The sequence below is a fragment of the Schistocerca nitens genome, chromosome 5 (genome assembly GCF_023898315.1).
Source record: "Schistocerca nitens isolate TAMUIC-IGC-003100 chromosome 5, iqSchNite1.1, whole genome shotgun sequence".
Taxonomy (NCBI): Eukaryota; Metazoa; Arthropoda; class Insecta; order Orthoptera; family Acrididae; genus Schistocerca; species Schistocerca nitens.
This window is the reverse complement of record NC_064618.1, coordinates 510,682,073-510,698,112: the sequence shown is the minus strand read 5'-3', so window position 1 is coordinate 510,698,112 and position 16,040 is coordinate 510,682,073. Positions and strand designations below refer to the sequence as shown.

Below are 16,040 nucleotides of genomic sequence, written 5' to 3'. Positions count from 1 at the left end.
TTATCCAGGTCTTATCTCCTTAAATTCCCACCTTTTTGCAGTTTCTTCAGTTTCAATCTGCAGTTCATAAGCAATAGATTGTGGTCAGAATCCACATCTGCCCCTGGAAATGTCTTACAATTTAAAACCTGGTTCCTAAATCTCTGTCTTACCATTATATAATCTATCTGATACCTTTTAGTATCTCCAGGATTCTTCCAGGTATACAACCTTCTTTTATGATTCTTGAACCAAGTGTTAGCTATGATTAAGTTATGCTCTGTGCAAAATTCTACAAGGCGGCTTCCTACTGAAAAGGCTGCTGCCCCTCTTCAGGAACCACATGTTTGTCTGGCCTCTCAACAGATACCCTTCCGTTGTGGTTGCACCTACGGTACGGCCATCTGTATCGCTGAGGCACGCAAGCCTCCCCACCAACGGCAAGGTCCATGGTTCATGGGGGGGTGTAAATTTATGTGAGCGAAATTTTGTACATATATGTGTAGTAGTAGTAGTAATAGACGGCAAATAATCGACTAAAACTGAAGTGATATCAGGTGTTCCTCAGGGAAGCGTCCTGGGACCTCTGCTGTTCCTGATCTATATAAATGATCTGGGTGACAATCTGAGCAGTTCTCTTAGGTTGTTCGCAGATGTGCTGTAATTTACCGTCTAGTAAGGTCATCCGAAGACCAATATCAGTTGCAAAGCGATTTAGAAAAGATTGCTGTATGGTGTATGTGGCAATTGACGCTAAATAACGAAAAGTGTGCGGTAATCCCCATGAGTTCCAAAAGAAATCCGTTGGAGTTCGATTACTCGATAAATAGTACAATTCTGAAGGCTGCCAATTCAACTAAGTACCTGGGTGTTAAAATTACGAACAACTTCAGTTGGAAAGACCACAAAGATAATATTGTGGGGAAGGCGAGCCAAAGGTTGCGTTTCATTGGCAGGACACTTAGAAGATGCAACAAGTCCACTAAAGAAACAGCTTACACTACACTCGTTCGTCCTCTGTTAGAATATTGCTGCGCGGTGTGGGATCCTTATCAGGTGGGATTGACGGAATACATCGAAAGGGTGCAAAAAGGGCAGCTCGTTGTGTATTATCACGTAATAGGGGAGAGAGTGTGGCAGATGTGATACGCGAGTTGGGATGGAAGTCATTAAAGCAAAGACGTTTTTCGTCGCGGCGAGATCTGTTTACGAAATTTCAGTCACCAACTTTCTCTTCCGAATGCGAAAATATTTTGTTGAGCCCAACCTACATAGGTAGGAATGATCATCAAAATAAAATAAGAGAAATCAGAGCTCGAACAGAAAGGTTTAGGTGTTCGTTTTTCCTGCGCGCTGTTCGGGAGTGGAATGGTAGAGAGATAGTATGATTGTGGTTCGATGAACCCTCTGCCAAGCACTTAAATGTGAATTGCAGAGTAATCATGTAGATGTAGATGTAGATATCCACACAAATTATACAGGTAGATGAAGATTATAAAAATGTATGTACGTATGTATGTATATATGTCTCCATGTTCTACATCTTCTCCTAAACCACTGGACCGATTTCAACCATAAATGACAGACAAATCATTTACTGTCTGGAAATCATCACTTTGGGGGTAACAACCAGCCACTTCTCAAAGAGGTGGGTGTCAAAAAGCAGCATAGCCCATGACGCGAGAATACCCATACTTACGTTATCCAGTATTTGAGAACTATATGTAAAGCGAAGGTGGAGGGTGGAGAAAGGAAAGGGATAAATAATCCCTGTCTTTTCTCCCTCCTCCACCTTCGTTTTACATAAATAAATGTCAGCTGCATCGAGACATTACCCGGAATCAGCAGCGACGAGTGAAAGTGTGTGGCGGCCCGAGCTTCGAACGCGGTATCTCCTGCTTAGGAGGCAGTTACGTTTACCACTGCGCCACCCAGACACTGTTTCTATCGCCACTGAGCGGATTATCGCAGCATGCCTTCCGGCCGACCCGCACTCCCAGCTAGCGCCCTATATCCACAGTCCCTGATCACGTCCTCCATGCTCGCTACGCAGGAGATCGGACGTACTTGTGCATCCCCCTGAAGAAGTGGATTCGTTGCCAATCGAGGCTAATCAATTATGTGACTGCGTGGTAGCTGTTCTTTCGGACACGTCTGAAAGAACAGACGCCACGCAATCATATTCGTTGCTACTATCTCTATTCGCAACACTTTTGGTTGAAAGTAGGCATCAGTGGATGTACGAGCAAAATTATATTTTTGTACAGCACATATTTCAAGAGATACGATTTCATGAACATTTCGATTAGTGAAAATGAAACTGCAGGGCGAAATTCTCTAGAAATACAGGTGAAAGATGTGTACAAATGTGCGTGAAATATATGAAATATATTGGACTTGTAGTTATGCCAGCAAAGCCATGGGAAAAAAAGCTCATTCTAAAGCCTTGTAATGAAATAATTAAATTTAATACAAATATTAGTTCAAATATGGAAAGAAATACTGTATGGGTAAGAACGACTACACTCACATTGGGGTGAGTGAGATGACGTGGAGAGAGAAGGGAAGACGGTTAGATGGACAGACAGCGAGGTGGAAGGAGGAGATAGACACAGACAGGAGGAGGAGGAGAAGATGGGCAGAGATAGACGAGGGAAAAATGGAAAGAGTGGTGGGAAGGAAACACGGAGAGAGAAGGAAAGATGGGCAGATCGACAGAGACAGGAGTAGCAAGTGACTAGCAGAGAGATGGGTGAGGAGGGGATGAACAGATAGAGGAGGAGGAGGAAATGGACGGAGTAATGGAAGAGGAGGAGATGGACAGAGAGTGGAGAGGAGGGCATGGACACAGGAAGAAAGGGCAAGGAGATAAACAGGGAGAGGGGGAGGATGAAATCGAATTAAAGAGGGGAGTAGGAGATGAACAGAGAGTGGGGGAAAGAGGTCAACACAGAGAGGGGATGGTGGAAATGGACGGGGAGAGGTAGGGTGGATGTGATGGAAGGTATAGTGGGAATGAATAGAGAGAGGAGGGAGAAGAGGTGGATATAGAGAGTGGGAATGAGTAGAGAGAGGTGGGAGGAGGATGTGGATAAAAAAATGGGGAAGGAAATGGGCTGAGATAGGGAGTAAAGGGGCATGGGCAGAGAGAAGAGAAAGAAGAGACGGATAGAGAGAGGAAGGAGGAGGGGTGGACTAATAGAAGATTGGAATAAATAAATACCCAGGCAACACCAGGCTGCTTAGCTAATCTTATAAAAATGGATGTATGTATGTATTCTATTAATACATCTCCTTCTAAACTACTAAATCGATTTCAAATAAACTTACTACACATATCACTTGCCATCTGGATAGGGGCACTGTTCGGGTAAGAACCACCTCCCTCTCAGTGGATTGGGTGTGAGTGCGAAAAAGCAGTGTAACGCACTGCTCGCAGATACTTCTGTTGTGCTGACGGGAAGAAATCGCAACATCAGACAATAATTAATGTAGAGTAATGAAATTTCGGGAATACATTTGTCTAGGTAACATATTTAAGTGATTAACATTGCAAGATCACAGGTTAATGTATGCGTGAGATAAGCCATTGCAAATGTGAAATCCTGGTTCACTAATAACCTGTGTAATCACCCGAATGTTGAATGTAAGAATGCAAATGTGAATGCACTGTGTTGTACAAGTGCTGCATATGAGTTCGTGGGATGGAGATGCATGCTTGTTACACTTGGTCGGTCAGTACAAGGACGGTTAATTCTGATTTTGGATGATGCTACCATAAGTGTTCGATCCGAGACAGATCTGGTGATCGAGCAGGCCAAGGCAACGTGACGATGTTCTGTAGAGGGTATTAGGTTACCACAGCGGTATTTAGGTGAGCGTTATCCTGTTGGAAAACATCTTCTAGAATGGTGTTCATGAATGGCAGAACAACAGGTCGAACCACCAAACTGGCGTACAAATTTACAGTCTGATTCATAGGATAGCCACGAGAGTCCATCTGCTGTCATATGAAATCGCACCCCGGACCATAACTCCAGGTGGAGGTCCAGTGTGTCTAGCACGCAGAAAGGTTGGTTGCAGGACCTCAGCTGGCCTCCAAACCAACACATGGCCATCACCGCCCCCGAGGCAGAACCAGCCTTCATCAGGAAACGCAACAGATCTCCATCCTGCCCTTCAATAAGCTCTCACTTGACACCACTGAAGTCGCAAATGGTGGTGGTTTGGAACCAGTGGAATACACGTTACAGGACGCCTGGCTCGGAGCTGTCCTTGAAGTAACCGATTTGTAACAATTCGTTGTGTCACTGTGGTGCCAACTGTTGCTCAGATCGTTATTGCAAATGCAGTACGATGCGCCACAGCAATACGTTGTACACGATGGTCTTTCCTCTCACTAATACATATGGCCGTTCTGAGCCCGGTTACCTTGCGATGTACATTATCGTGACCACCGCTGCCAGTAATCATGTACAGTGGCCAAGTCTTTCTGCAGTTCCGCAGAAGGAACGTCACCGTCTCGTATCTCTATTCATGACCTTGTTCAAACTTTGTGAATTGTTGATAATGGCGTCTTTGTCATCTCAGAGGCATTCTTGACTTACACAAACCCACCACGTCCGTTCTGAAAGGTAACTAACGCACGTGACCGTTACAGTGTGTATTTAAAGCAAACCTGATTTTCATTCTTATAATGGTGCTACTGGAGCCACTCTTCTGCGACAGGTGCACAATTTGCATAGACATCATCTTTCAGATGTAGAAACACGTCTAGCAACTTTCGTTTATGTCACACAACTCCTTATTAGTGTTGCGATATTTTCCCGTATGTCTACATTCGTCCAGTAATTGAGAATGAGAGAATTTAGCGACTTGCAACAATCTTCACATTTAATTTCAAACGTTATGAAACTTTTTCTCGCTGCCACACCGAAAATGATGAGAGGAGAAGAGATCACTTAGTACATTTTCGCTGTCCATGCAGTAAAACTGCCGCACTAGACGTGATAATTTAATTTTTTACTTCTTTACTACTAATTTCGTGACACATTTTGCAGACTGAATATATCAGAAAATTTTTCTTAAAACGGAGCACAAATTATCAAGCCTATTGTCCCACTCCTCAATGGCGATTGGTGGCTCACGTCGTCCATAAACAGCTCTTTTCAATCTATCCCAGGCATGTTCGATAGGGTTCATGTCTGGAGAACATGCTGGCCACTCTAGTCGAGCAATGTCGTTATCCTGAAGGAAGTCATTCACAAGATGCGCACGTTGGGGGCGCGAATTGTCATCCATGAAGACGAATGCCTCGCCAATATGCTGCAGATTTGATTGCACTATCGGTCGTAGGATGGCATTCACGTATCGTACAGCCGTTACGGCGCCTTCCGTGACCACCAGCGGCTTACGTCGGCCCCACATAATGCCATCCAAAAACAGCAGGGAACCTCCACCTTGCTGCACTCGCTGGATAATGTGTCTAAGGCGTTCAGCCTGACCGGGTTGCCTCCAAACACGTCTCCAAACATTGTCTGGTTGAAGGCATATGCGACACTCATCGGTGAATAGAACGTGAGGCCAATCCTAAGCGGTCCAATCAGCATGTTGTTGCGCACCAAGCAGCCCATTGCACATAGTTTGAGTCGGAACACGACGTCCTGTGGCTACACGAAAAGCATTATTCAACATGGTGGCGTTGCTGTCAGGGTTCCTCCGAGTCATAATCCGTAGGTAGAGGTCATCCACTGCAGTAGTAGCCTTTGGGCGGCCTGTGCGAGGCATGTCATCGACAGTTCCTGTCTCTCTGTACTTCCTCCATGTCCGAACAACATCGCTTTGGTTCACTCCAAGACACCTGGACACTTCCCTTGTTGAGAGCCCTTCCTGGCACAAAGTAGCAATGCAGATGCGATCGAACCGCGGTATTGACCGTCTAGGCATGGTTGACCTACAGACAACACGAGCCGTGTACCTGTTTCCTGGTGGAATGACTGGAACTGATCGGGTGTCGGACCCCCTCCGTCTAATAGGCGCTGCTCATGCATGGTTGTTTACATCGTTGGGCGGGTTTAGTAACATCTCTGATCAGTCATAGGACCTATGTCTGTGCTACAGCATCCATAGTCAACGTCTATCTTCAGGAGTTGTGGGAACTGGGGTGATGCAAAACTCTTTTTGACGTGGGTATTTCTCGCTTACATGCTTGACGTCAGATATTTAACACATTAAATCATTTGGAACATAATCAGAAGTTTGATGCTGTTTTATACATAAGAGTTCGATGCTTTAAAGAATCGGGAGTTAGTTGGTTACTTGCTGTCTGGAAAGGAGCACTGTTTGGTTAAGAATCATCTAAGTCCCATAGGAGGACATTGAGCAATTTCAACTGAATTTGTTAGTGCATGACATTATCTGTGTAAAAATACTGTGTCAGTAAGATTCCCTACTACAATGGGAATCGGAGTTTGATGAGGAGTGACGAAGAAGTGTTCGAAAACGAACTTTTATTATTTATTTCATGTATTTATTTGACTTGGAATGCATTTAAAATTACAAAGTGAAAGCAGTTTGTCTATTATTTTGCTGTTCAGTGTGTCAACGAGTTCGCGAGTATGAACACTGTTATGAGGCAATAATTTTGTCAACGTGTTTCGGGACCGAAGATCAAGCCACACGACTGTAAACCACAGATAAATGTAGATCCTCTCTGGAATCGTGTAATGTAACGCAACAAAGAATCAAACATATGTGTGCAGTATACACTCTAAGACGAAAGAAAAAGACAAGTCAAGAAGGAATAATCAGAATGTGACGGAAATCGGTAGATATTATGTACATTTACAGACAAAAAAATGATTACAGTTTCAAAAACCTGGATGATTTATTCAAGACAAAGAGCTTAACAAACTGAACAATATATTCCAATCTCAGAAGAACCATTAACAAATGCTTACGTTTAGAAGAAAAATCTTAGACACCAGCAAAATATACCAATATACACTCCTGGAAATTGAAATAAGAACACCGTGAATTCATTGTCCCAGGCAGGGGACACTTTATTGACACATTCCTGGGGTCAGATACATCACATGATCACACTGACAGAACCACAGGCTCATAGACACAGGCAACAGACCATGCACAATGTCGGCACTAGTACAGTGTATATCCACCTTTCGCAGCAATGCAGGCTGCTATTCTCCCATGGAGACGATCGTAGAGATGCTGGATGTAGTCCTGTGGAACGGCTTGCCATGCCATTTCCACCTGGCGCCTCAGCTGGACCAGCGTTCGTGCTGGACGTGCAGACCGCGTGAGACGACGCTTCATCCAGTCCCAAACATGCTCAATGGGGGACAGATCCGGAGATCTTGCTGGCCAGGGTAGTTGACGTACACCTTCTAGAGCACGTTGGGTGGCACGGGATACATGCGGACGTGCATTGTCCTGTTGGAACAGCAAGTTCCCTTGCCGGTCTAGGAATGGTAGAACGATGGGTTCGATGACGGTTTGGATGTACCGTGCACTATTCAGTGTCCCCTCGACGATCAGCAGTGGTGTACGGCCAGTGTAGGAGATCGCTCCCCACACCATGATGCCGGGTGTTGGCCCTGTGTGCCTCGGTCGTATGCAGTCCTGATTGTGGCGCTCACCTGCACGGCGCCAAACACGCATACGACCATCATTGGCACCAAGGCAGAAGCGACTCTCATCGCTGAAGACGACACGTCTCCATTCGTCCCTCCATTCACGCCTGTCGCGACACCACTGGAGGCGGGCTGCACGATGTTGGGGCGTGAGCGGAAGACGGCCTAACGGTGTGCGGGACCGTAGCCCAGCTTCATGGAGACGGTTGCGAATGGTCCTCGCCGATACCCCAGGAGCAACAGTGTCCCTAATTTGCTGGGAAGTGGCGGTGCGGTCCCCTACGGCACTGCGTAGGATCCTACGGTCTTGGCGTGAATCCGTGCGTCGCTGCGGTCCGGTCCCAGGTCGACGGGCACGTGCACCTTCCGCCGACCACTGGCGACAACATCGATGTACTGTGGAGACCTCACGCCCCACGTGTTGAGCAATTCGGCGGTACGTCCACCCGGCCTCCCGCATGCCCACTATACGCCCTCGCTCAAAGTCCGTCAACTGCACATACGGTTCACGTCCACGCTGTCGCGGCATGCTACCAGTGTTAAAGACTGCGATGGAGCTCCGTATGCCACGGCAAACTGGCTGACACTGACGGCGGCGGTGCACAAATGCTGCGCAGCTAGCGCCATTCGACGGCCAACACCGCGGTTCCTGGTGTGTCCGCTGTGCCGTGCGTGTGATCATTGCTTGTACAGCCCTCTCGCAGTGTCCGGAGCAAGTATGGTGGGTCTGACACACCGGTGTCAATGTGTTCTTTTTTCCATTTCCAGGAGTGTAGAAGTAAAAATATAGAATATAGACATTAGTTTTAATAGTTTAGAAAAACACCGGTCTTGTAAACCGGAAATAAGTCTAGCCCCCACTTCTAAAACTTCAGAGATGAAAAGCTTCCATCGTCGGTCCCCAAAACCGATATTTTAAATAAACTAACCCCTGAAATGATTAAAATAATAATCATATCACTATCAAATGTAATAAATATTAATTTTATTAAATTAAGACACTCAATAACAATAATACCTTTAATTATCCTCCAAACTTTCCTGGTTGGATTAATAACAGGAACATGTCAATAATGCGTGGGTCCACGTCTTTTACTTACGCAAGTGGTTATCGGCTTGTCATTGATTAATAGAGTTATTGGATGACCTTCTGAAGATATAGTGCCAAATACTGTCCAACTGGCACGTTATACCATCAAAATCCCGATTTGGCTGGAGGGCCCTGTCCATAATGCTTCAACTTTCTCAATCTTGGAGCGATCCGCAGACATTTCTGGCCAAGGCATGATTTGGAAAGCACGGAGACAACCAGTAGAAACTCTCACCGTGTGCGGACGGGCATTAGCTTGCCGAAATGTAAACCTAGAATGGCTTGCCATGAAAGGCAACATAACGGGGTATAGAATGTCGTCTACGTACTGCTGTGTTGCTCAGGTGCCATGGATGACAACCAAAGAGGTCCTGCTGTGAAAAGAAATGGCATCCCAGACCATGACTCCTGGTTCTCAGGCTTATGGCACGCTACAGTCAGGTTGGCATCCCAGACCATGACTCCTGGTTCTCAGGCTTATGGCACGCTACAGTCAGGTTGGCATCCCAGACCATGACTCCTGGTTCTCAGGCTTATGGCACGCTACAGTCAGGTTGGCATCCCACTGCTGTCGAGGGCGACTCAGACACGTCTCCTCTGGTCATCGAGGCTCAGTTCGAAGCAGGATTCATCACTGAAGACAGTTCTACTCCAGTCAATGAGATTCTACGCCGAAGACGTGTCTGGAGATGCCCAAAACAGCGCTGGGATACCAACCTGACTACTCCCGTCATACGTCCCTACAGCCAGGAGTGATGGACTGGGGTGCCATTTCTTTTCATAGCAGGACCCCTTTGGATATCATTCTGTGGCATTCTTACAGAACAGCGGTATGTAGACGATATTCTACTCCCCGTTTTGCTGCCCGCTCACGGCAAGCCATCCTGGTTTTACATTCAGCAGGATAATGCCCGCTCGCAGACGGTGAGAGTTTCTACTGATTTTCTTCGTGCTTGCCAAACCATATCTCTGCCAGCAACGATGGTTGGATCTGTTCCCTATTGAGAATTTTTGGAGCGTTATGGGCAGAGCCCTCCAACCAGCTCGAGATTTTTACGATTTAAAGCACCAATTTCACAGAATTTGCCACTAAATCCATCAGGAAGACATCACAACTCTATCAATCAATGCCAAACCGAATAACTGCTTGCGTAAGGGTCAGAGGTGGACCAACCTTTTATTGAATTGCTCGATTTGTGAGGCTCATTCTCTTGAACAAATCATTCAGTTTTTCTAAACTTGTAATCATTTGACTGTCTATAAATGTATATCACGTCTACCTATTTCTGTCTCATCCGGATAATTCCTTCGTGGTGCGTCTTTTTTGTGTTGGAGCGTACGTCACATACGAATATGTCCAGATCTTCTCCTAAGGCTCTGAATCGATTTCAGCGAAACTTTCTACACATTTTACTGGAAAGAAATACTGTGAGGGTTAAAACCAGCAACTTGCCATTGGTGTGGGGAGCGGGTGATAGAGGTCGATGGTCATAGAAGGGGGCGGTAGGAAAATGTGGGCAGGGAGAGGGGGAGATGAGGAGGTATGCAAGCAGAGAAGAGGGAAGAGATGGAAAGAGAGAGAGGGAGGAGGAGATGGGCAGAGAGGAGGGGAAGGAGCAGGTTGACAGAGACGAGACAAGAAGGAGGAGACGGACAGAGATTCAAAAATGGTTCAAATGGCTCTGAGCACTATGGGACTCAACTGCTGTGGTCATAAGTCCCCTAGAACTTAGAACCACTTAAACCTAACTAACCTAAGGACATCACACACATCCATGCCCGAGGCAGGATTCGAACCTGCGACCGTAGCGGTCGTGCGGTTCCAGACTGTAGCGCCTTTAACCGCTCGGCCACTTCGGCCGGCTACGGACAGAGATGAGGGGGGCAGATAGAGCGAGGGAAAGGAGGAGGTGGTGAATAGAGAGAGAGAGGGGAGATGAACATAGGAAGGGGGGAGGTTGTGGAAGAGACTTAGCAGATCAAATTTTATATAGGAACACATGTCCGGAAAGGGTTCGTTTCCATGATACAAGGAAAACAAGATGTACAGATTTCACTCCATTTTACTGTGATGTTACAACCACTGTTCCACATGAAAACCGCCAGGTTCGGTGTACGCAGTGTATCTGTGGAGTACGTTGGCATAGACTCTGTCCAACACGTATGGAGTTTGGTTAATCACTTCCGCCGCAGCCGTAATCTGTGAAACCAGATCTTCCTCGGTCTGGACAGGTCCCGTAAACAAGACTGTTCATTTGGCCCCACAAGAAAAAGTCGTAAGAGGTTATATTAGGGGATCTTGATGGCCAAGCATGAACCTACCTCGACTGGTTCCCCTGTCCCTGTAGACTACCTTCCGATGGTTTCGGACGCGAACTGCAAAATGTAATGCCACGCCGTCAATCTGGAACCACAAGTCGTGCCGGATGTCCAACGGCACATCTTCCAAAACTCCTCCAGCACCTGTTTCAGGAATGTCATGTACCTGGCAGCTGTTAGTTTGGGAGGACGGATGTACGGCCCAATCACACGAGCTACGCAGATACCTGCCTAGACGTTGATTTCGAAAGTGTGCTGAAATCTTCGTCTACACGCGGGTTTGAGGTTTTCTAGATCCCGAATGTGACTGTTTCGAGCATTCAGAACACCTTCCCTGTTGAAATGCATTCGTCTTGAACAAAATTCGCCTCGATATCTGAAGGACATCCACACAAAGGTGTAAAATCCAAGTACAAAAACTGATATGCGGCACAGAATGCTCCGGGAGCATCGCGTGTAGCTTCTGAGGGTGATGTGTGTGGAGTTGCTGTTCATGCAGGCCAGACAAGTGAGACACATGCAAGTCACATGCATTGGTTCGAGTACTCGTCGATGGGTTCTCTCCAACTTGATAAAGCACCTACTCTTCCTATACGACAGGGCGCCGCCTTCTTGGAGCACCACGGTTTGCTCTGTCGCTTGTGAATTTCTCACTTTCCCGCAGCCGTTGTTCTACTCTGGCAAAAATGGGAGTTGATGGGGTTGCACGATTTAGGAAGTACTGTTCTTGTGTTACAGATGTTGAGCTTGTGTTCCATTACTGCGAGCTTCACTGTAAATTAACAACACGTGTACATATTCTTGTGTGAACTGCGCTGCACGAGTGAGAATGGAGGGTGGGACCTTTATATTACCCGGGTAAGCGAACTGGTTACTTGGTCTTGGTGGCAGCATCTTCGTCGTGTTTACGCTCGAGAAACAGATAGCGGAGGCAGTAATGGCGTACACTCCAGTGTTCTTGTAAGTGGAACGCCGTCACAGGCTTCAAGTCTGTACCTGCCACTGAGGAAGTGCCTGCTAATAACAGAAACAGAAACAGGACGCACAGTATATCTCAACTTGGCTACTTCAGACGCTTCACTGGCAGTATCGGTAAAACTACTCTTACCTTCTCCATTGCTACCTCTGTCTTCCACAATTGTGTCTGTTGTTTTGTCACCTGCTGTTTCAGTCGCGGATCATAAATGCCGACTCTTTAATCGAATCAATGGTATTTTCAGTTTCTTAGCCCTTCAAAGTATGTCTCTATTTTCCTAATATAATTTTTTTCGGTCTTTCAAGTATTATAACGTCGCAACAACAGAAACTAATAACACAAGGAAGTCAAGCAAACTGATCGCGTGGGCTTTAAGCAGCGTATTTAGAGTGTAACGACAAGGTCCTGTGTTCGACATTCGGTGACCACTTCAAATTTTATTTGGTGGTTAAGATATGGAAGCAGATTCACTCAGCCATGTGAGACCAACCGAAAAGCTAATTGAATACAAAAGCAGCGAAACAGGCGCGCAGTTGCCGATGCAGCGTTACACTGAAAGGCTTTCACCTGGCTAGGTGAGACACCACATTTATTTATTAGCAACAAAAACACTAGCCGTTTCTTTTTGGTTATAGTGCGAGATGTTTAATTTATTACTACTACAGACATTACTCGTTCCAAGAGTCCAGACCACTATTATGGGATTTAGGCCTAGATGGTATGCCAGCAGTAAGAGTGCCACTATTTTCTTGAAAATCTTCTGTCAATGGAATAAAGAGGAAAAAGTTGGTGCTCATTAATTAATGCCAAAATTCGTATATACTTTTAATTTTTATATTCATTTCTACATGATAGTCAAATGTTTTCCTATTATAATAATTGAGATAAAATAAACACGCAACGAAACTATCGATTCAGAAGAATGAAATGCCTGACACTGTTGTTTAATAATATTCTTCGCATACTACTTGTTATATGAATTCAAAGTGTAGTGTGTATGACTCCACGGTTCGTTTGCATAAAACACTGGCCACTTTAATTCTGATGCTTCATCTTTTCGCAAAAGAAATCCAATGTAGTAAGCTCTTTTTACATGTATATTCTCCCCTCTGCACATAATGATTGGTTCATTCCGGCTCATTTTAAAATGAAGTACCATACATGGAACGTTTACCCTCGGAATTTCTTTGTTAGCCTAAGTCCAGTTCTGCGCAATAAAAGCTGTAAAGTTTTTAAAAAAATTGTATTTCCTTGTATTGTTCATAATACTGCGAAAAACGCTGTCCAATAACAGAGTTATATATATCATGACTGAAATATTTGTTGTTCACATTTTACTTATTCCGCTTTGGGGAAGATACTCGAATCGTTCTTCACTCGTCATCGTGTCCCGAGTTCCGTAATTGCTGCGCCATTGACTTACGTAACTTTGGCTTGTCAACAACTGCTTGCTGCTTTCGTCGCCTTCTCTGTCGGCAGTATCAAATGTTTGTCGTTCTCATGGACAGTAAAATTGATGACTTTAACAATAAGTTAGCGCTGCTTGCAATTCTATCGAATTTATAGTTTAACCACCCACACTCATTTTCGAACTTCAATCCCATATTCCCGAACTTATTGTCAAACTTTGAATCATATACCCAACCCGTGAATGTAAATTTTTCAATCTGTTTTCAAATAATGATTTAAAATCGCTTAGTTTTTCGGAACTGAGGTGTCACAGTTTAGCCTCTGCCGGAACATCCACTCCTGACCTAGTGTTACTGGCTCACTAGCTTTCTCGTCCGGACCACAGTCACTTGATAACTGCTTCATCTGCTATGCCATGGCTGACAACATAACTCAAAACACCCAGAAACGCGCTAACAGCTATATTTAATTTGTCTAGACGTTCTCCAAGTCGTCTGTGATGTGTGCCGGCGCGAAACTCCGAACTCGCTTGGTGGTGTGGTCACGGCGCTGTCCCGACGAGGCGACACATCTCTAACTGACGGTGTAGACAGGAAAGGACAGAGTCTTGGAGTGCTAGCTACAGCGAAGCATGGTCTCGTACCGCCGAATTGATGACTGCAGCGATGCGTTGTCACGAATAGCCGTTGCTTTACCTGTAGCATTGCGATATCTTGGACGCCGATCGATGTTTACTACCGTTCATTTTTTCTCTTAAGACGCCCTAGGGCACCAAACACGTATCCATGGCTCTGAGTACTGAATTTCAACGAATTCCACACCCAGGGTCCAGTTTGCCAGCTACCACCCTGTTTCGATCAACGCTTTTCTAAGCTGGGCTGCAAGTTCACAGCTTAAAATTCGTTACTTGAATTGCTCTAAGTTTACCGTTCCTCGACGGAATTTTGTAACACACTGTAACTCACAATGAGGAGTTCCACAATGACCGTTTGCGTGGCTTGAAACATTTGTCTAACGCACTCAGAACCTCGTTTTCCACAGAGTAATTATACATCCGTTGAAACGCAAACGTAGGCGTTCATTGTGTAATCTCTCACGCTTGATAAGATACATCCTGAAGCGTAAAGGAATGCTCAGTTCGATAATGCAGGGAAGTTCGTGTGTGTGCGTGCGTGTGTGTGTGTGTATTTTATGCGCACATGTGCGTAGGTTGGGGTGGGGGGGGGGGAGGTAAAAACTACAGAGAGAGACAAATGCTGGACTACAGTAAGCATGTTAAAACCAATGTAGGTTGTAGTCGTAGAAGTTATACGTAGATGAAGAGGTTTGAAGAGGGTAGCGTGGGGAACTGCATCAGATCTGATTCTGACCACAACAACAAGCAGCTTCTTCGATATGGTGAATGTATCATCGTGAGATAAAGGCCGTTTAACAGTACTACGTTTGTATTGCATTAGTGAAAACGCAGCCGCACATTATCAGTCTGGTGTCTCGGAGCTCCATGTTGTGTAATAGACGAAAGATCGTCGCAAATTTAGTAAAATAATATACTGTGCATTGATCGCAGTTTCCGATGAATAGTGCTGGGATGACACAGAATGTTCCGCTGCGTCCATTACTTGTTCTCGGATAGTCGGCGCAGGTGTTAGGCGGTTACGATATGCTTGATGCACGATACGGCGAGCCTCTCTTGTGGTGATCATATGTTGTCGACTGGAACCTTGAAGAGGAGTATGCCAGCCCTCATATTTCTATGCTGTCCAATATCGAACCAAGGTGACAACCAAATGCTTCACAAATCTGAATACTGCACTATTTCACTAGCTGGCAAAATGAAATCTCACAGTGAGCCCTCTCTCACACGAGTGTCCTTCACAGTGATCAATTAACATCTGACGCCGTCGACGCCCTGTATATATCCTACAAGGCGTGGTAATAACACTAAACACGAAAAACGCTAATGTAGTCTATTGGTCATCCTACCCGTCGCAGCGTTTTGCGGTAGTAATCATGTACATATCGACGGATGGTGTGTACGTTTACGAAGTTACATTGACATTGTCTTCTGGGTGCTGCAGTTTATGTGTTAGGTAGTGTATTGACGCTATGACATGTCATGAAGGTAGGACCAACAGAAGTCATGCGGCAATCGAAAGCTCGAACAAAGCCCGAGATTTCTAGAGATGTGTCGTCAAATGCTCGAACAATTTGAGTTGTATATACAAAGACAGTAACCTGTTCTCGAAAGAACAGTTATTGTTGATGACCGTGCAGCTTTTCCCTGAAATAAATGATGACTAACTGACAACCTCAGCTGCTGATAGGTGTTGTTGTTATACCTCGATGTGGACAGCTGAAAATGTGTGCCCCGACCGGGACTCGAACCCGGGATCTCCTGCTTACATGGCAGACGCTCTATCCATCTGAGCCATCGAGGACACAGATGAATAGCGCGACTGCAGGGACTTATCCCTTGCACGCTTCCCGTGAGACTCACATTCCCAACTGTCCACAATTCTACATATGTATTGAACCTTATAGACATTTGCCCACCCACTCATTACTGGCCGGCCGAAGTGGCCGTGCGGTTAAAGGCGCTGCAGTCTGGAACCGC

General features: G+C 45.5%; 1 non-coding gene across 1 annotated transcript; it reads right to left on the bottom strand.

The window, feature by feature from the left end:
• Positions 1–15,790: 15,790 nt before the first annotated feature.
• Trnat-ugu (transfer RNA threonine (anticodon UGU)) lies at positions 15,791–15,864 on the bottom strand. Its single transcript has one exon. It is a non-coding gene; the product is annotated as a tRNA-Thr (tRNA).
• Positions 15,865–16,040: the final 176 nt, after the last annotated feature.